Source organism: Amphiura filiformis, chromosome 15, assembly GCF_039555335.1.
Source record: "Amphiura filiformis chromosome 15, Afil_fr2py, whole genome shotgun sequence".
In the NCBI taxonomy this organism is placed as follows: domain Eukaryota; kingdom Metazoa; phylum Echinodermata; class Ophiuroidea; order Amphilepidida; family Amphiuridae; genus Amphiura; species Amphiura filiformis.
Genome location: NC_092642.1, coordinates 11894562 through 11917741, shown reverse-complemented (window position 1 = coordinate 11917741; position 23180 = coordinate 11894562). Strand labels below are relative to the sequence as shown.

The window sequence follows — 23180 nt, the reverse complement described above, 5'->3', positions numbered from 1 at the left end:
AAAACACTGCTGTGTTGTTAATATTGAACAAAATTGGACAAATTAGGTATCAAAATGCGCGTAAATAAACCATCCTTCTTTTTATGTTGAAATATTGTGAAAGCAATTATTAGTTCTGAAGCTATATGCGTATTTATAACAGCTGTGTTACTTTTGTACAGACTTTACACTTTAGAGATTTACTTTACTTTACACATACAGAGAAGGATGATTTATTTACGCGCATTTTGATACCCCATTTGTCAAATGTCGTTCAATGTTAACAACACATACCAAGCTCTTTTAGAGGTATGATTCCTTTGTAAAAAATATAAGTAAAAGTAACTGCAGGTAAAACATAAGGATACTAAACGCCAATTCTTGATTTTCGGCGAAAATTGTGGGAAATTTATTTGGTTAATGTTGTATGTTCTTGAACCCCCCCCCCCCCAAACAAATGGCTAACACTGATGTTACATGATGTGAGCCCTCAATCTTATTCCGCTAAAGTCAAGTTCAAAGTGCTACAAATATGTCAACATGCGATAAGAACAGTAGCAAGATAAACCATAATATATATTTTATCATAAATATGTAAATAGTATCAATCACAGCTTGCGACTGGTGTAACACATTTCTACTTGTCTGATTAAATTAAATGGTTGTCAATTATTCGTTGTCATTTTATGTACCGGTATATTTGTTGAGCGCATGCATTTCATCTTGCTTCATAGCCTATGTTAACAACGTTCACGAGTTTTCACGGATTAACACTACAGAAAACCAACATTTCCGCGTTGTGTGTTCGGTGGATACGTATATAAGTGCAAGGTAAGTAAACGAACTTTTGTGTATGTGTTACAGTTCATGTGACTTCCTGATATTGATAATAGTCTGAAACAATCTACCGTTGATATTAAATATCATTCTGATCATTACCTTAAATATTATGAAGCTTTTATTGAAATTAGCAACATTTTCCCCTGCTAACACCACAACGTTATATGACGTAACAACGTTGGGACATTGAGTTAGGCCTATGTTTTATTTGGTAAAACATGATAATTGTTTAATCCCAAAAGAATAGTGTACTGTATTTTTCTGGAATTGGGAGCATCCGCTATGCAATTTATATACGAATATATGGCACTTTTTTTTTAACCTGGGATGGCCAATACAATACATTGGCATACATGTCATATTTTGAGGTACCCAAATTAAGAACCATAAGTTGGGATGCGAGGAGGCCAATATTGTTTTGTAACTTCCTCATGACCTAATATCCTGTTGTTAAGGATACTGAAACTAACATGCAATTCTAACAATGATCATGCACACATGTGACTATTACCACAAAACCTGGAACATAATAGGCTATACCTGTAGGCACCTTAGGGACGCACCATTAGACTTTAAGGGGGGTTAAGTTTTTTTGTTTGTTTTTTTTAGTGTTGGTGGGGAAAGTTGTTTTTTTGCTCATGTAGTGGGGGAAGTTTTTTTTTTTCAAAACTTCCTAACCCCCACCTTGAAGTCTATAGGGTGTGTCCCTTACCATGCATTTAGATATAGGCTATTGGGTATCATAACAATTTCTCAAATCTATCAGTGAGTTTTAATACTTATTAAAACACACAAATATGATTTTAATAAAGAAGGATCAATTACAATTTCCTGTTGATTTTGTATATATTCAGAGCTATACATTTCGACACATTCATTGCTGTATTAATTTCTAAGAATTGCATTTTACTCAACTAGCATCACTCTACATAGACTTGCTTATTTCCTAATTTTTACAGGAATATGATTCCACCTCTTCGTACATTTAATCGTCTAATCAAACTATTGTATACAATATCGCTGACATGGCTGAGTTGTAATTAAAAGAATTTCAACAAAATTTGGATGCAATACGGCGTATACGAATTAAGAGAAGTGAAAATAGAATAAAATTTATCATGTTACCCAAGAGGGTCCAAATCTGAGTCAATGGTCATTTTTAAATAAATTACGATTTACATAATGATGGTAGTTTCAACCATAAATAGGCTACGATGGTAATTATAAATATATGATTGTAATTATAAATATATAATATATGATGGCAATTATGATGGTAATTTCAACTAAGCTCAAATGCATATTTGCCATCATACTTTATATTATTACCGTATGTTAATACCATGGTACAAATATATATTTCTATTTGTACCGGGATGTAAACACGTCAATTGTCTCGGATAACGGTTCGGTGGCTTGCCAAATATGTCGCGTTTATCGTGTTTATTGAACCCCAAAATGATGTCCAATTACCCATTTTATACGAGGGTCATTCAAAATGTTCTTCCTCAAGTCCCATAACCATGATAATTATTTAAGTTAATCTATGAAATAATGGCTGAGTTTTAAGGAGGGACTTTTAAGACTTATAAAAGTTTTAGAAGTAGGCTTATCTGAAGTACTTTAACTTGCATACAAGACGGCGAATTTGATCAAATTTCATTATAAATTAAACACACTGTTATTATGAAATAAAATTAATGTCTCACATAATGGAAAGGTGTGGCTACAAAACAATTCTCTTGTAACAGATGACGCAATTCAATGTTTATAGCAATAATGTTGTAAATCTGTTGAAACGGCCTAATCACGCCCAATTTTTGACCAAGATGTAGGTTTTAAAAGTCAAAACCCCGAATGACCCTTACAATATTTTTCAAGTTTTATGTCATTAAATAAAAGAGCACACTTATATTGTCCATATACTAATGAACAATGGCCAATTCTCTTTAAATTGCAAATCTTGTGTAAAAAGGTGCTACTTTCACCTGTTTTGCCATACGGTTGTAAATTCAATGAGCAATGACTTTGCATAAATAGTATTGCAAGCTTGTAGAGAATTTAAAGAAAACATTTTATATTCCGAATATATATATACTGCTCGGTTTATGTAGATTGAAAATTAAAAATCAAATCAAAGATAAATACATTTTGCTACAAATTTGAGAGAATACATTTCAATGTCAAAATAATAATATCCATATTCCGTTATTCTGTGCCTTTATAAAAAAAAATTATGAATCTTCAGTCATAAACCCTAGCCTAATTGAAAAAAAGACACACTGGAATTTTGAAGGAATTGAAAGAACCATAGAGTGCGCGTGCAGAATACGTTTCAAATTGAAATGTATTCTGCACTCTAAATAATTAGGCCTATCCATTATCACCAAAATACCAACAAGTTAATAATCAGGCCAATGAAAAAATTGTTATTTGTTTGCCCTTCGCGACCGATAAAAAAAACCGCGAAAATCTCGAGTCGGTTTTTTTAAAACTCATAATTCTTGCATGTTTTCTCCCAAAAGTGTAGTAATAATTTCTAAGACTCTTGTATGTTACTACTACCGTACAATCAACTTAACATACAATCCAAACACCACCTCAGGTGCTCAATAGGTTTAGTTACGCTCTGAGATGTGGTTTCACTTATAAAAAATGGTGGGAAAAAAGGATCGACCTACCGACCCTCCAAATAGTGTCGCTTAAGGAATCGGATAGCAACGTTTGCACAGCATTTTTTGTGGGATCCGAGGGCACAGCAGATACGCCAATTGCATTCTGAATACGAGGAATGTCCTCCTGATATCAAATAATTTTGGATTTTTTTAAAATTCGCGATATAATACAAATTTTATGGCAAATTATTAAAAATTTATATTTTTGATATTTTTGATATTCTTTTGATAACTTTATTTATCGTATTGAAGATACACATGTTTAGGTCTTTTGGGAATACAAAAGGTTAAACAATTTTCAAATGATGGACGGCTTTTCCTCCCAGCTAAGCTACATAAATATAGGCCTATCATTATATTTATAAAGTTTACTTCGAGGACTGTTAAATGTCTAAAATATCAAGAGGCCCACTATTCAATAATTTGCCATAAAATTAATTTTGTATTATCGTGAATTTAAAAAAAAAATCAAAATTATTTGATATAAGAAGGACATTCCTCGAATTCAGAATACAATTTGATGTGTCTCATGTGCTCTCAGGTCCCCCACAAAAATACTGTGCAAACGTTGCTATCCAATCTCTTAAGGGCAAACAACCCGGGAAACAAGCAATGTTTTATTGGCTTATTAGATGGTTCTCTGAAACTGATAATGATACCCCGTTATTCTGCATCTTTTTCAAACCACCAGATTGTTTGTTTATAACCCTCAATCAACATTGAAGTACATCTGTCATTTTGATATGAATTAAAAAGTTAATCGATTGCGATATTCTATTAAAGGGCAATAAAATACTAATCAAACAAAATAATTTATTAATTTATTTCTGCCGGCCGCTCGCTGCATATAAAGGTATATATTATATGTCAACATTGTTCTGATAACCTCGGCCTGTCGGTGATCATGGTGCTTGGCATCCATTAATTGGAACGTCCAAATAAAAGATGTAAATTTATTCTGTGATTTTCAACTATATAAAATGTTTGATATTTGAATGGATTTGGGAGCCAGTGGTTTCTTTTCTACTTGAATAGCTTGATATTATAAGGAAAGCGAAGTGGTAAGTCTATTATTGTTTTGATATGTAATTTTGTTCTTTTATCCAAATGGCGTATAGGTACACATTTATTATACATTTAACCCCAGACAAAATAATGAAATTGGAAGCAATGATTTGCGTCTTTGTCAGACGTTCAACAGACATATATGATTTATTTGCAATAAGTATGTAACAAAAATATATAGCATGCATATAAGGAATCAGCCCCCAAAACCTGGACTTATTAGCAAAACGATATTTAGATTTACAAAGGACCCTGATGAACTATCAAAAGTCACCACCCAAGTGACCTACACAATAAGGGCTTATAAATATCTTAAAATAAACAAGAATATTTTAGAGGACCTAGATGAAACCTATCTTAAGTCACCACCCTCGTGACCCCTACAGAGGGAGCTGAATAATATCTTGTTAATATAAAATATAAATATAAAATAAGGAATATTTAATATAGCACCCCAGATGACCTATCTGAAATCACATCCCCAGTGAACTACAAAAAGGGGAGATTATAAATATCCAAACAAAGAGCACAGCCAGTAATATTATATAAAATGATATGGGCTGAAACCTTTAACAATATTTGTGCATGCAAAATATATAATATATATTCCTGTCAGATGGTTTCCAGGAATCGTACATTCATATATATAGGGGAAATCCCTGACAGGTTAAATTGGATACTTGATCCATACTAAAATGTCTACATACTTTAATTTGTGTGCATTTCTTATCCATACTTAAATAGATATATGTTTCAAATTAGAAAATCTCTGCCAGCGGATTTTAAATCTGTTTAAATTGCTGCTAATGCTTTAGCATTGCTCACTTCAAAAGACATGGTTAGACATGTGTGTATTTTTAATCAACTACAGCTATCTCGTCCTTTTCTTTTAATTTTTTGTTTGAAAAAGCTATAACATATGAGATAACATTTAACTATATGCTTTATTAACCCAAGGAGAGAGAATCCGCCGAGTTGTACATTTTACACGATGAAGTTAAAGTATCAGCAGGAAGTTCTTGATTGATATAGCAAAGGAAGGCACCTATCAAGAGTTTCATGATTTGAGCAATTTACCGCTCTCAAAAGGAATTAGACGACTGCACCAAACCAATCATCAAATCACGAATATCGTGACCGAATCTTTGCTCTATCAATTACGTTAGAATTGCTTCTTTAACTTTAACATAAAAACTTTAAATTTTCTTTATAAATTTTTCCGCACCACCACTACCATACTCTCAATATGAAAAATTGCAAAGGGAGTGGTGGGTGGGAAAGAAAATTTTTTAAACACAACCTAGTCTTGTTGAATCTGACAAAATAATGACGAAACAAGAAATGATCGGAATGCAAAACATCGCCTGTGTACCACGTGACTTAGCAACAGTACACAAATTCACACAATAGGCCCTACCAACGGGGGACCACAGCATTAATTCTGCAGGGGTTAAATTGGTTTTCAATTGATGGGATTGAAAACTTTATTAACCCCAGACAAAATAATGAAATTGGAAGCAATGATTTGCGTCTTTGTCAGACGTTCAACAGACATATATGATTTATTTGCAATAAGTATGTAACAAAAATATATAGCATGCATATAAGGAATCAGCCCCAAAACCTGGACTTATTAGCAAAACGATATTTAGATTTACAAAGGACCCTGATGAACTATCAAAAGTCACCACCCAAGTGACCTACACAATAAGGGCTTATAAATATCTTAAAATAAACAAGAATATTTTAGAGGACCTAGATGAAACCTATCTTAAGTCACCACCCTCGTGACCCCTACAGAGGGAGCTGAATAATATCTTGTTAATATAAAATATAAATATAAAATAAGGAATATTTAATATAGCACCCCAGATGACCTATCTGAAATCACATCCCCAGTGAACTACAAAAAGGGAGATTATAAATATCCAAACAAAGAGCACAGCCAGTAATATTATATAAAATGATATGGGCTGAAACCTTTAACAATATTTGTGCATGCAAAATATATAATATATATATTCCTGTCAGATGGTTTCCAGGAATCGTACATTCATATATATAGGGGAAATCCCTGACAGGTTAAATTGGATACTTGATCCATACTAAAATGTCTACATACTTTAATTTGTGTGCATTTCTTATCCATACTTAAATAGATATATGTTTCAAATTAGAAAATCTCTGCCAAAGAAGTTAATGGATCATGCAAGAACTGAATGAGAAATAAACTTCCCAATCCCCCCCCCCCAGATTTTTAAACATATTCTATTTATTCTTTATTTATTTTCGTCAGTTAAGCCTGGGGGATATGGGAAGCTCTCTGGATGTTCTTTTGCCTGATATATAGGAGACCAAACGGTGACTGCGAGTGCAAATGGTCTATGGTGCAATCCCCCTACCCATAGTGGTTTGTCAATATTACGCATATCTGGATGAACTATATCTGTGGGTAATGACATGTGCGTTTGTTAACTCTGCTCTACAAATTGTGTGTGCCACTCGTTTATATTTCTGGTACATCTAAGCCCCGCACCGAGAAATGTGCCATGCTATAAAAGTGTACAGAGAACTAGGATAACATGCCTATTCTATAAAATACAATAGGTCAACCTACTTCTTGAATCAACGTGATAACTAGGCGGCTGCGCAACCTCACGAAAAAACTTGAACACAATTTTTTGATTTTGAATTTTGTTGAACAAGACAAATTTTGAGGGCATAGTACTTGGCCCCTGCCTAGGCTATCCCATGCCAACCTGGAGTTGATTCTTTCCTTAGTACAAACAAACCTAATCGACCAAATAATAATAATAATAATAATAATTTATTCTGATATAGCGCATTACATCATAGACCACAAGGCGCTTTACAATTAAAACATGTGTACTTAAAACAAAATACCCATTAAAATATAAATATACATCATTAAGAAATAAGAAACAAATGAAATAGGCACACGATGAACATTGCACAAAAAGGTATTGCACGGAACAAATACATGCAAAATGAGTAAAGAAACAACTAAGTGAAATGTTCAAAGTGACGGCATAAGCACTAAAGCAAAATAAGTTTAACCAGACAACAATTGAATAAACAACAGCAAGATACTGCTAACAATTATCAAACAGAAGATGAAATTAGAATCATAAAACACGAATTTTTAAAAAGCCAAGCTGTACACTACATAGATAAACACGTGAGTAGAAAACAAAAATGAAAATGAAGTATACAGCGAAGCAATAAAACACATGATCAATTCAATGTAATCTCAAAATTGGCAAAACACAGTATCAAATTGAATATGAAAAATTCTAAACAAATAAGGATCCCACCTGCTAGACCGGTTTTCAATAAATATTTATTAAATAAATACAATAGGTCAATTCATGGTTCTGAACAAGAAGATCGTTTAAAACAATACAAAACAAAACCAAAACAAACATTCAAGCAGCAACTTGACACGTTCCTTGCTTATTAACTTTATACCAATCTGACAATTGAATTCTTAAGTGTTCTTGGCATTAAATTTACATCTCCTTAATCCACTATATCATGTGCACATATTCAGTGTGCATTCCAACTGTTATGGATACTTTCATTAAACAAGAATTTTGAGTACCTGACAACTGAAAGTATAATTGATGATGCTGTACAAGTGTACATACCTGTCAAATGTTCAGAATGTCAGAAGATTGACTGCAGCAACTGCAGGACTTTGGGAACAGAGGTCTATTGGTCAGATGACATTCAAAACCAACTTGTGAATGCTCAACATGCCTCATCTTGGATTGGACAGGCAGAGTTGAAACAACACTCTTAAAATCACAATACCAGGTCAGTCATATTACTTATGACCCACAAGACAACGACGACGTACAATAATTGTACGTGATTTGTGATTCTTACCAGATTGTACTCCATTTTATGTTTTTTTTAAAAGCACTTGAAATGATTCTTCCATTGTACATAGCTTGTAAATAAAGCAACGTGCAACATTCGATATTAATTCAAAATGTGCAAATATAAGTCATTGATTGCTGCAATGTAGCTGTTATGTGGCTCCATGTAAATGGTCTATGGTCTAACTGAAGTAAACCCTTGATGATGAGATCACCGTCAAATATTGTGGTCATAAACAAATCTCCAGTCTCACAACAAGCAACACGTCTTCCTTCTGTTACCTGATATAATCTGCAATGAAGAAGACAGAAAAAGGGAAGCAAATTGTGCAAGCAAAGGCTTTTGCATATATACAAGCCTGATGATTAATAAAACTACCTTACTATATACTCAAAAGTTGAAAATTGAATTGATCTTGAACATGATTATTTTTCCATTTATTTTGTTTATTTATTTACCTCTTTATTTACATTTCAACTTTTTTAAATATGCCAGAAGGTCCAAGTGGAAAGGCAGTGCTCTGTTCCCACTATATAGGCGAGCTTCACAAAGATGCTGCCAAGTAGATTAAAACCAAATCTAGTAAAAAACTATGCCGAGTTAATTTGGGCAAGTAAATATAAGGAATCGTACCATGATCCACCAAACTTATTTTACATCAGATGACTCTACAAATTCCTGATGATACATTTTCTATGAGTTCCTTAAATGCCACACACCGACACCGCCTGGCTAATAATTATTTGGTGTAGCAGAGACACTAACATGAATACACGGGATCGATACACGTGAATTGCTATGCACGATTTTGATATCAGACGAAAATCTTCGGATACCGGGTTAGAAAATGATGAATATCTCCCGTAAATGAATTTTTCTCAAGAAACCAGTTGTGGTCTCATACACTTGAAAATACGTGTTGAACAGATATGATGGTCGCTAGAATGCGCTTTGAAAATTGGCCGTGCGCTTTGAACTCAAAATCGGACCAAAACTCTAATTTTATATTGCGTTGGTCCTGTATGGACTACATCGTGTAGTACAGCTGCACTCACTACTAGGCAGTATAAAAGTCGATGACCATTGACTTCAATGGGGTATACAAGCTTATTCACGCAAAACCAAGATCAATTACCCCGCTATTGTGAGTAGCCTTAGTCATGTCCCTCGACTAATTATTCGTCTCAAAGAGCTTCAAAGGTCTGAACCAAATGGCCAATCGTGGCTGTGGATTCAACCTACCATGGCGATTTCTGCTATGAAGATATAGGGTTGATGACACTGTGTGCCAACACCTATGCATATGTCAGAAAACCCATAAAACGATCTTCCAATTGTTAAATTATAGGGCTGCCACTCACTGTTAATATTTTCTGTAATTTACAGGTATATACGACCTCCAAAATTGTTAAATTATAATGCTGCCCTTCGATGTTAGTATTTTACGCCAAAAGGAAATCTGTTCACCTATCCTAACCCTTACCGATTGCTTTAAACAATTGTCCAGGAATTTTCATGAAAATCCAACCAAAATTTGACTTCCAGTAATTTCAAGCTTTTTCAAAAGCCACTAACATTATTTAATCAGACTAAATGATTCACGAATATCCCACTTGTAATATCCAGGATATCATATACCGCGCATCACTAATGCACCGCAAGCGATGTTACTATATTGCATATCGCACAACACTTGTTTACGATCTTGGCAGATCAAAATGCCTACTATATAAATGTAAACAGATTATTTATATCAGCGTTCGTGTCACTTTTATCTTGCAAAGTCTGGATGTGACACCCCCTTTCCTTGTTCTTCAAATTAGTTTTTCACATCTCTTTGCATAAAGGCCAGTATGTTTATAGGCTTTTTAACGCTGGCTTGAACATTTTGTTTGAGCCTGGTCCCATCAGGACCGGAGCGTGTCTCCACACGGAGTGACTGGCTACCATATATTATTTTCCATTTATTTATTAATTTTTTCGTTTATTCATATGCCCCGAGGCTATAATTTGTATTTATTTATTTATTTATATGCCCATAGGCTATATATAATTTTTGATTAATATATATATTTTTCCCATTTATTTATATGCCCATAGGCTAATTATTTATTTATTTATTTATTTATTTTTTCATTTTATTTCATTTTATTTATTTATTTATTGCACGATTTTTAGATGTCGCTTGTATCAGCAAAAAACTTGGAGCACTATTCATATTTATTGATTGACTGATTTTTGGCTGCCGCTTGTATCAGCAAAAAGCTCGTGCTCTATTCACTGATGTAAATGGACGCAAAGATTTTATCTTATTTTATTATTATTATTTTCTACTTCGGATGGGAATACAAACTGCTTGTAAATTTTCCCGACACTAGTTACCGAAAAAACGCCAACGCCTCCCAAGCGCGGCCTGTGAATGACTCCTGTCCCACGATTGGACAAAGCAGAGGCATTTTATATGTTTTATGCAAAGCAGGAGTCACAGCACACCTCGCATGGCTCCGCATCTTAACCTTTTCAGGACTGAAACCCTGGGATTATTTTATAATCCCTACAATGTCCGGATATTGCAGCCACAACAATACAGTTTGTTTTCAACTAAAAACCAGGCACGGTGCATCAGCATGATTATATAAAGGGTTTTGACCACCCACGGTTGTTGTTTCTGATCCATGTGTTTTTAACCAGGGAAGTGATTCGATCTTTCCCGTCCATGGATTCTAGAAAATCAAGCATGTCGAATTCTGCAACCTATACCACGCGCCTATTTCATCCTGCAGAAGTCCGATGTTTTACTTACAATTAAGTTGATACATTTTGTGAACGATGCAAATTATATGTGGAAACCCAAATTTAAACTAAATAATAAACATTTTAAATCATAACTGCTCTTTATTGGCACTCAAATTTCGTTTCGAACACATTTACACAACTTGATATCGCATTCAACAATGTAAATATCTTTGTATACGTGGTACATGTTCGAATGACGTCATCTCATTAATGAATTACTGATGTAATTTCTCGTAATTTCGTAAATGGGTTTGTTCATTTAATCTATGGGGTTGATAACGCGCCATAGAAATTGGCTATTTGCATAATCCCCAGGACTGATTGACGGTAAAGAATTTACTCAATCATCGAGACCGCCATTAAGTATTGCCAAACCCGCGATTTGGTAGCCCAATTGGGCGAATTTTGAAAAAAATATTATTTATTTATTTTCGCGACTTTTGACAATTTCCTGTCTCAAAACCAATGATTAAGGACAATTTTTTGCGACTTTACAACATTTGGCTCCCGCGACTTCAGATAGTTTCCTGTTCCATAAACCAAATTAAAAGAATTTTTGGAGACTTCGATTATTTGGCCAGCAAATCAAGCAGAAATTTTTTGGCAACCTGGTTTAGCGTTCTGCTTTTGCGAATCTCACAGTTTGAAAAAAAGTTTTGAACTCCTTTTTGTGAAGTGAAATTATTAAAATAAATCGCACTCAGGCGACCCAATGTTATTACTTCCAATGCCCATTTTTTACAAATGTGCTCTACCTTTAGGCTTTACTACTAAAACCCGGGATTGATTATAAAAGCAAATTTCTCACCAAATCAACTCGTCATCTTGATCTCAACTCGGGATCTCAACACCTCTGCCGGATGACGGCCGACGGACACCTTGCTTGGTCATTGAATTGCATTTGCTGGGTGACCCGTTCACGTAGAATTGTCACATACCGCATGTATACCAGCAACTTCGCCTCTATCACTCGGGTTAGTTTTTCCCAAATATTTATCATTTTATAACAAAATTATTAAGAGAATCCCAGTCAATGTCACAATTTCCACTTATCATATTGATGACTTTTAATACTCCTTGCTGCAGCTGGTTGTTTCGTGCGTAAACTCAATTAAACATCGATTTTCCGTTCACGTAAAAAGACTTAGGAGTCGTAGAAAGGAGTCCAAACTGGAACTATCATACTACAGCCTATGATCGCACTTCAATAACTGATGAATTATCAGCCATCATGCACCTGGCGAGATGCTCGGTGATAGTGCAAATAGACATAAAATTCGATCCTTTTAAGTCCAGCTGGTGGTAGGCATACCTACTTTTCTCCCCAATGTTCCACTCAAAGTTCTTGAACTGAATTCCAAACCGCCGCACAGATTTTGTTGTATTTTCCGACGAAAATCATCAATGAAAATCCACGTAATATTGTAATTACACCAACCAAATTAATATATAAAGCTACTGGGATTACTACTTATTATGAACGATGGTTAAATTGTAAAAATATGTTCACTAAAAAACTTCCGAAAGAAAATTTTTTAAACACAACCTAGTCTTGTTGAATCTGACAAAATAATGACGAAACAAGAAATGATCGGAATGCAAAACATCGCCTGTGTACCACGTGACTTAGCAACAGTACACAAATTCACACAATAGGCCCTACCAACGGGGGACCACAGCATTAATTCTGCAGGGGTTAAATTGGTTTTCAATTGATGGGATTGAAAACTTTATTATTATAGTATTATTTTGCAATCATCACGTCATGTATTATCATTATTAGGCCTATCACTGTAAATAATGACAACATCTATATTTTACCATTTCTGCGCAATGGCTATGAAATTCACCGATCCACTCGGGGTGGGGACGATAGGGAGACGCGATGGCATGATGGCTGTCCCTAATTATTTTCATGGATGACGTTCCCCCCTAAAAATCGTAAGAGAGGACAAAATTAAACAATATTGCCCTGTGCATTTTCCTTTATAGCCCCAAAAACACTGGTTGGGCCAAAATAGGATCAAGTTGCAACATTTTGCGCGTGCACTATAGCCCATCAAAGAACAAAACGCACCGTTTTGGGCTAAAATATTCCGATTTTGAATACAAATGTCAGTAAAACCAGATCCAAATATGCCCCCCCCCTAAATTAATGCTTCCGCCGCCAGTGAATTGGCTCCCTCATTTTTCAGAGGTGGGGAAGCCATGTAGTTTCAGGCCCGTAATCCATGTTCAGTGTACAAACAGGTGAATGGGGTGAATTCACTTTATGTATTGGAGAATTGCCTAACAAAGCCTACACGTGATCATACCTTTAAGATTAGAGTTCAAGCTACAGCTCTGCCATCTATGCATTTTGTAACCATGGTGACGGATAGTGCATTTTTAAGGAGAATGAAGTAATTCTTATATGGTAAAACTATGTTTGAGTCGTGTATGCCTAATGATCTCAAGCTTTCTCACAGAGCTTAAAACACAATCATCAAGGTATGTATCTTGTTATGTTTGTTCCGTGCTAGTTTAACATTAAATAAATTAAATGTTCTAATTTAACCAGTGATCTACGTCTATCTTAAGCTATTTTAGTTTGAACAGCAGGCCTACAAAATGTACAAGCAAATTGCCTTACAGGTAAATGCTAGACTCAACATTTATGGATATTGATAGGGCCTATCAATATACGGGTTAAATGTAAAATTTAGAAGGTGCAAATGATATCGGTACACCTGTAATTAAGGACACATTTGTGTGTTAAAAGCTTAAGGTGGTACTACACCCCCTGATAAATTTTGTGACTAATTTGGCATTTTTCTCAAAAAAAATAACTAGGTGGTCTACACACTGGTATTATGTATATTATTATGGGCAAGGAATCCAATTACTTCACTGAAATTTCAGTGATTCAAGACAAGTGGTTCATTATCTGTGACGTGTCATGTCAAAAGGAGACACTTTTGGGCAGGTTATCAATTTTGAGGTTTTTACAAATCTGAGATATAGAGATATTTTGCTCCACAACGCCGTTTTCCCCAATTAAATCGGACATTCGTAAGGGAAGATATTGAGTTCGTAAGTTATGGTATTATAAAATTGGAAATTGAGATATCGGCCTTTAAAAATATTATTGACAATGTTGAGAGTAGGAATTACCTTGAAAAATGTCTCAAAAAATACAAGATGCCAGTTATATTCCGGTCTGAAACTATCAGACAATATTTTTAACATTAATAGCATCACAAATTCGCAACAAACCCAAATTGTGAAAAAATCACCCCGGGCAGATTTTTGGCTATTTCTCCATTTACGCTCCTGCCCAAAAGTGTCTCCTTTTGACATGACACGTCACATATATGTTAAGAAATGAGGTACATCCTAGCGGTACCTCTTTTCTTATCATAAATAACGTACCGCTTGTCTTGAGTCACTGAAATTCCAGAGTAGTAACTGGATTCCTTGCCCCTATAATATACAGAACTTTAGTTACCAGTGTGTTATTATTTTTTGAGAAAAATTTCAAAAATAGCCACAAATTTATCAAGGGATGTAGTACCACCTTAAACATACAAATCAGAAATTGTAGAGCTTCCTCACTTCGCGCAGGAGAAGACCCCTCTCACCACCCCGGCATTTAGCGCTTCAATGAGGCCTTCAGTCTCAACACCCCCCACACCCCCCCACCCCCCACGTGCAAAATATGCTATTATATAGGAAAGTATAGTTTTCACCTTCGTTTTGAATATTCTTTTTATTTTATTAAAATAATAGTGTTCATGTGTCAACGGTGACTCGACACTACTATTATTAGCTATTATTAGCTATTATAAGCTATTATGCATTTGGTGCCGGATTTAGTGCCATACAAATTTACGTTGTTATCAATTAAATTTTTATAGTAGGCCTATAGAATATTTTAGCAGGTACGTTGTTTGTCAGGAAAATCTACAATAATGAAAATAAGCTGAGTAAGTTGCCTGGAGGTTAATAACTCAATGTTAAATTACATCATTTGAAATATTTGCGTAATATCTTTGCCTTTGATAAAGATCCTGCTGGGATCGAAAGCTCAGGCCCCTAAAAACGTTGAAGTCATCTAAAATATATAGCCTAGAGACAAAATGATATCTAATACCTCTTATTTACCTCCGTTATTTGCAAATAATGGCCAAATATAGCTTGATACAGAAAGTGCAAATTTAAAAAATATACTTTTACCGTTTTAGTCCATTAGCTGAAACGGGATTCGAACCGACGACCTCTGGATTCGGGGAGTCCGATTCTCTATCATCTGACCTATCAAGCCCTATGATGAACGGTGATCCCAACTACCCGTGAAACCGTTCTGTCAAAAGCCGCATCTTAAGACGTACCGACCGGGGGGAAGGGCAATCGAAATACTATCATAAAATTGACCAAAAGTTGTCATGTGCATCTTCCTTTTATCCAATTCTAAGTCACAATTGTCCTCATTTTGGCCCATTTTAACATTGGAATTGCACTTTTTAGGGCACAATTTGTCCCGGTAAAGTATAAGTAGCGGGTAAGTGGGACGATGTGGACATTTTACCACCTGCCTCAGTGGCCCCGGTACGTCCCTGATCCCATTATACTGTTGTACAGTGGCGTAGCTGGGATATTTTTCGGAGGGGGGATACTGACCTGACACACCTATTTTATTTTACAATATTGTATAATTTATAAGTAAATTAATAAAAAAGCTCTACAACTAACTGCACTGAGGAGTGGCCGGAGCCCAAAGGCCCCATTTTTATCATTATTTTACACAAACAGTATTGAAAGCAATTCTAACTATCTGTTTACAAATGCACAAAAAACCCGGAAGAAAAGCACACATTATTAATCTTTTATTAGTTTCAAAGTTTATTTCTATTAAAACACCCCAAAATATGATATTAACTAACAACATGACTGCAAATATTTTAATACATGAATGATACCTTAGCCTTAGTCCACTGGACAACGTCGTATATTGACTCTACACTTGAGCCCAAACTTTTTCAATAATATGCAAGTCCAAATTCATAACATAACATGACTTTCCTGCAGTGTAAACTCAATCAGCTGGATGGGAATGGTGGGTTGGATAAAGTGTCCAAATCGGTATTCATTTATCATTCATGTTACATTGCATGGGAGAGAAAGAAACAATATCTAAAGCGGCATTAGGACAGTCAATTGGTCAATCACTTTCATTCAAAAACAGCGCATTGCCATTACAATATCACATGATACTCGCCTCTAGAGAATAATGTCAAAGGAGGATCAACGGGGGGAGGGGGCTGTCCATTCCTAAAAAGGAAAACAAAACAAATAACCAACTCCGAGGAGAGGATCCGCCAATCGAATTTGCAGTAAAAAATCAGGAGTTGGTCCCTTTCAAAAACTTGGATCCACCCCTGCATGAGGTCCCGGGCTCACCTCCTACAGTGGCAGCTTTCTGGGGTATTGACATCTATGAAATCTATATTATGTAATACGATATTGTGGAGGTAGTGCCCATCTGCTAATAGTACAATCATAATATTAAGGGCTGGGGTATGAACGTTTGGACAGTATTTATTTTGGGACTTTAGAGCACATCAGACATATCGAATTGCATTCTGAATACGAAGAATGTCATTCTGATATCAAATAATTTTGAATTTTGAAATTCGCAATTTAATACACATTTTATGGCAAATCATTAAAATTGATATTTTTGATATTTAACAGTACTTGAAGTAAACTTTATAAATCTGATGATTTATACTTAAAGTGTATGTAGGTGGGTTGAAAAGCCGACGATCAATTGAAAATTTGACCTTTCGTATTGAAGATATGGATTTTTTTTCCAAAACACCAAAAAAAATTAGGTCTTTTTGGGAAAAAAAATCCATATCTTCAATATGAAAGGTCAAAATTTTCAATTGACCGTCGGCTTTTCCTCCCTTCTACATACACTTTAAGAATATATCATTAGATTTATATAATTTACTTCGAGGACTGTTATATATCAAACATTCGAAAAATATCAAATTTTTATAATTTGTCATAAAATTTGTACTATATTGTGATTTTCAAAAATGAAAATTATTTGATATCAGAAAGACATGCTTCGTATTCAGAATACAATTCGATAGGTCTGAGGTGCTCTCATGTGCCACAAAAAATACTGTCGAAACGCAATAAACGCTCATTTTAGATCCCTTAAATACAAGGTTAAATAAAGTAAAATAATAAAAATGGTCATTTATATGTACAAAATGGTTTAGATATTAATCGGCATCTTCCCTTTACTGATACGTGGCGTTGAGGGCGTCTTTGTTTGCTTTGATCCAGTCCTCAAGGCTCATAGTTGTTGGGTCAAGTTGCTTAGTAAGTTCCAAATCACCGTCCATGATACCTTTTTGAAAGGCCTCGAGCATAGTGTCCAAAATCTTGGCTCCAGGCAGTCCAGAATTGGAATAAACAAATAAGAAATATTTAATAAAAATGTTTTTATATTTTATCAAATTATCCGGTGCGACAAGAAATGATCGAACCTAAAACGTGGATTGATGGTATAGACAAATCCAACGAGCCAAATCATGGTCAGCTTAAAAATCGATGTTAGATTCTTTTGTGTTGTATCATTCTTTTGTCTACGTGTAACACAGGTGATAGAATGCAGTTTAAAATACCCTCCAAGGCCGCATCATTTCACATTTTAGGTGAGATTAAGCCGACGAGGACCCAGCTACGGCCGCCATTGAGGTGTAGGAATGCGTGAAATTGGATTCGTCTATAGTAAAAGCGTAAGATTGTTAGTATTTAGTATGGTGGTATGGAGATCTCCGGCACAGAAATGCATTGTGATCAAAATATGTATATTCTGTTCATGTTGTAATTATACTAGGTCCAAGTGAAATCTCCACTCTCCTGGCCTAAACACTACGCCTAATGTATAGGCCTTTACTATTCCAATACATGGTATCTGAAGCTATAACTACTCATCTCATTTTATTAAAAAAAAGTTATTGTTCGTAAGTCGTGCAATAAACCATAAATCCAAAATACGTTTTGTTACGGAAGAATATGTCTTATTTAATTTGACACCTCAATGGGGGAGAGGAGGGGCAATATACACTGAATAGTTACTTAATGTCATGTATGTACTAAGTGACCGATAGCTTTTGTTTTTTGATATGGGGCGATTAAGTTCTAAGTGTCGTATTACTTGTTACTTACTTCACTGGCTTTGAAGGTTTTTGGTGCTAAATGTTTGCTTATTATGTCTGCCAATTCTTCAACAGTTTTTCTATCTCCAGATAATCCAATTGATTTCCCAATGTAGGCTTCGGGCGAAGCAAAAATGGAGGCTACTGCGTTGCCAGCCCCATGTACAGCGATAAAATCCATAGGTTTACCTTCCACTGAGTGGCATTTCTGTAATGTTTAGAAGGGAAAAACCAACTACTCCATATTCCAGAAAAATACGCACTATTTTTTTTTTTTTTTTGGGGGGTAACATATTATCCTGTTTTGCCAAATGAAAGAAAGCTAATAAGACTAGTTGAGTTACACCCTATTCGGTACTCGCTCCTTAAGGGCTGGGGTATGAACGTTTGGACAGTATTTATTTTGGGACATCAGAGCACATCAGACATATCGAATTGCATTCTGAATACGAAGAATGTCATTCTGATATCAAATAATTTTGATTTTTGAAATTCGCCATTTAATACACATTTTATGGCAAATCATTAAAAATTGATATTTTTGATATTTAACAGTACTTGAAGTAAACTTTAGAAATCTGATGATTTATACTTAAAGTGTATGTAGGTGGGATGAAAAGCCGACGATCAATTGAAAATTTTGACCTTTCGTATTGAAGATATGGATTTTTTTTTCCCAAAACACCAACAAAAATTAGGTCTTTTTGGGAAAAAAATCCATATCTTCAATATGAAAGGTCAACATTTTCAATTGACCGTCGGCTTTTCCTCCCTGCTACATACACTTTAAGAATATAACATTAGATTTATATAATTTACTTCGAGGACTGTTATATATCAAAAATTTGAAAATTATCAAATTTTTATAATTTGTCATAAAATTTGTATTATATTGTGATTTTCAAAAATGAAAATTATTTGATATCAGAAAGACATTCTTCGTATTCAGAATGCAATTCGATAGGTCTGAGGTGCTCTCATGTCCCACAAAAAATACTGTCGAAACGCAATAAACGCTCATTTTAGATCCCTTAATATATTTGCAATTTGAGGGAAATTAGGCTAAACAAGAACTGTCTTGAAAAAGACAATGCCACGGATGAAGATCATGTTTCATAATTTTACATTGATAAGTGCCTGATATGCTGGTAATTTGTTTTGTGTGTAAATTAATTAACCGGATGAGAAATACCAGTGTTTATTGGTAAATACCGCCAAGGACATACTAAGAAATACAAATACAAATTTGCTCTTAAAATGTGTGCTAAATATATTTAACTTAGAATTGTAACAAAAGGCTTAATGGATATCAATCTAAGCAAGTTTTTTATTTTGGGTGGGGGGTGTTGATTTTGCAAAAGTGGACCTTTTTCCAAAGGTGGGGGAGGGCAATTTTGTGAAAAGTGGACTTTCTTCCCTAAATTTGGACATTTTTTGACCAAAAAGCTTTAAAACACCCATTTTTTGGCTCGCTACGCTCGCAAATTCTTATATTTTGGGACATCCGAACTACTATTCAATTTTTATGGACCTTTTTATTTTACATGTTAAGTGACGATTAGAAATGGCAATATTGAAAAACCCTCATTTTGGGCCATTTTAGACACTAAAATGCCCATAAAAAAGAATAGCACTTAGTTCGGATGTAAAATTCACACACACTGCTACCTGAGTGAATACAACCATAATTGAATACATTTCATTCGGAAGCTATAGCAAAAACAAAAAATGTCCTATACCTTAATGGTTATGGAACAAAGGTGATCAAATGTTGAAATCATTTGGGATTTAACCTTCTACTCCTAATTGATAATAAAGTCTTTTTAATGTGTAAGTTCCATGTATGGGGAAATCGTGCTTGAAATTCCCTTTTTTACCATTGAAAACTGTGTTATTGATACTTAGTGGTATTTAACTTTAAGTGACTTTAATAACGAAGGAATGATGAAGGAGTACGAGCCGTCTGCAGGTAGGAAACAAAACTATGTTGTGTCGTCTTCGATTTCGAAGAAAAAACATGGGAACTTGGAATGTGTTTTAAGGAAATCCTTACCAATCACAAATACGCCCTTGTCATCCTTGTTCACATGATCCTTTAAAAAACCACTCAGAAAGCCTTCTACATATCCCGAATATCGTACAAGTGTACTGGGTACTCCCGACGCAAACATGTACTTCGCTATCTCAGCTCTGCCGTCAGTCTGGGGGCAGGATTTCCCGATTAATCCTTTGATATCCACCGCGCCGCTGAAAATCAGATGTTTCACGCCGGCGGATTTGCATGCATCTACCAAATTTTTCCCCTAAAAGTTAAAAAATAAAGAAAGTAAAAAAGACACTTGTAATGTGAAAAGAAATACTTTACAGAGCTTTAATATTCTCTCTTCACCCGGAAAATGTGTTGGATGCAAATACCAGAACCTGGTATCAGGGCAGGTCTGTACCAGCGAAATCATGGCAATTGATCTTTTGACGATGCCAGTATAGACTGGTTTTATTTTGCAAATATGCTTATTGAAGCTTTGTTAGAGAAGTTTGCATAAGATGAGCTTGTAACCAACTTATATTTGTTAATCCGGAGAGGCAATAGAGGAATGGATGGACACAAACTCAATCTAATTCAAGCTACCACCGTCATTCCACAGTGCCCGATGGAGATGCGGTAACAACCCAAATCTAGCCATCATCACCGGTAATATTGCAAGTATTTTGTCAGAAGATTGTGATGGACACTATCCTATCGTCAGTATGGCAGTGCTATCGTTTTCAAAGCAAGTTCTGTTATATAAGCTACATCAATGTCAGAAGATTGTGATGAACACTATCCCAGCAAGCCAACACCGGCCTGTTGGCATACAAGTCAATGTATTTGTAAGACCAACCAGTGTTCTTTCAAGATGCGCTTCAATTACAAGAAAGCAGATTGGAAAGGGTTCTCTTAAAAGTGGTAGCAGAACATCAAGCGTATTGCACCAATACCAAGCACCTACGACCGATTTGCAGAACTAGCGAAGTAGACGGCGAGAAGACATATTCCACGGGCTGCAGAGTACAATATACAGGGTGTAACAATAAAATTTGTACAATTGCATTTAGACTTCTCAGGGAAAAACTAAAGATGTTATGGCACAAATATTATACGCACTTTAATCAGTAATATATTGGCTAAAAGAAGACGTTTAGTTGGTTTCTTTACTAGCTTGGATTCAAAAGTTATGTCCGATTATTTAAATCGTCCAGAAAACGTGTTGGCCCACTTTTGCCTTGTTTGCGCATATCAAGTTTGTACCGCGTAGATATGCTTATCGTGCATTAAAGAACTGACACAAACGAATTATAAGTGATGTTTCTTCGTATAATTACATGAACTTAATAATAATATGATGTTTCTTTAAAATCTATAAATGAAGTCTTGAAATTTCTTTCAAATTAAGATAAAGTACATCAATTTCTCATATCCCTGAGATATCATTGATTGATTTTTGCATCCATAAGTACAAAACAATATTGAAATTAAGTTCAGCTGGGTTTCTAGCTGTTCTTGGGCGACCACTATTGCCAGTATTTCTGTTAACAAATTCTACATATTTCTCATAGTTGAGTTTGGAAAATGAGCTATAAACAATCTTATGGTTTCTGCTTGACTCCATGTGCTATCGAATGTCACAACCATGAAAATACACTCTTCCAACGTGAATTGGGGTTGAAGTTGTTGAGATGCAGCCACGATTTGTAGTAAATGAGGTTGTTATGTCAGTGCTTAGTAAAGTTAGTTGTGACTTTCAAAAACTCCAGGATTATGTAATCATTTCTACCACTTCGTTTAAAACTACCTAAGAGCACCGTCCAACTGGTCCATTGTTCAACTCTATTCAGTCACTTTTGTAACACTTAGACAAAAGTGGCCCAAGCGGTTTTCAGACTAGGTTACATAATTGGCCGTATCTTCACTTGTATACCATCGGTTTTATTGGAACAAAGCTTATGTGGTGGCTAAAGAAATTATCTTGATAGGCATATAAATATCAAACCAAAAAATAAGTGGCAAACTTGTGTCATTCTATTTTCAAAATTGTACAAATTTTATTGTTACACCCTGTATATGGACTCTCCAAGTCAAGCTCACAAGTATATGAAGAGTATGCCACCATGTTTCATGAAGATCTTTTCATTGAAGAAACAACTGAAGTAGGCGACAAAATGATGGAAAACATATCCCTTGAGTGTCGTAAGACCTGGCAAGCCCTGATAGATAGAGTCAACCGATATGTCAATTAAAGAACAGCAAAAAAGCATGGCCAACCATTCGAAGGCTCTGTACTGACCATAAAGCACTACCTCAACAGCCCAAAGTCACTGCAAATCAAGTTGCTATGTGGTTTAGCGCCGCCGGAGGTCCGTTATGGTGCAGCAAGTAGTAGAGAACGTGATCGCCAGACCACAGATGGACAACACCCTCTATTCGGCCATAGCCTGCAAAAAATCGGCTGAAGTCTAGGAAAACTTCATCAACCATGTCAACGAAATTGAACAAAGTACCAGAGCTGCCTTATGAAAATAGGCTTGCCAATCTTCCACAAATAACACGTACCATGTCCATAAATGCCAAAGCAGATCTTCCCCCTGGTGCCGACTGCTGAATGGAAATACCTCAACAGACTGAGAGTTTAATTTAAAGTTTTGAATTGAATCTTATACTGGAACT

The 23180-nt window shown here is 35.2% G+C and overlaps 1 protein-coding gene across 1 annotated transcript in view; it reads left to right on the top strand.

The window, feature by feature from the left end:
• The first annotated feature begins 696 nt into the window (after positions 1-696).
• LOC140171259 (sodium/potassium/calcium exchanger 5-like) overlaps positions 697-23180 on the top strand; it is a 69793-nt gene continuing 47309 nt past the window's right edge. Inside the window, exon 1 of the mRNA XM_072194489.1 lies at positions 697-810. The gene's annotated coding sequence lies outside the window, so the exon portion shown is untranslated. The remainder of the gene's footprint in view (positions 811-23180) is intronic.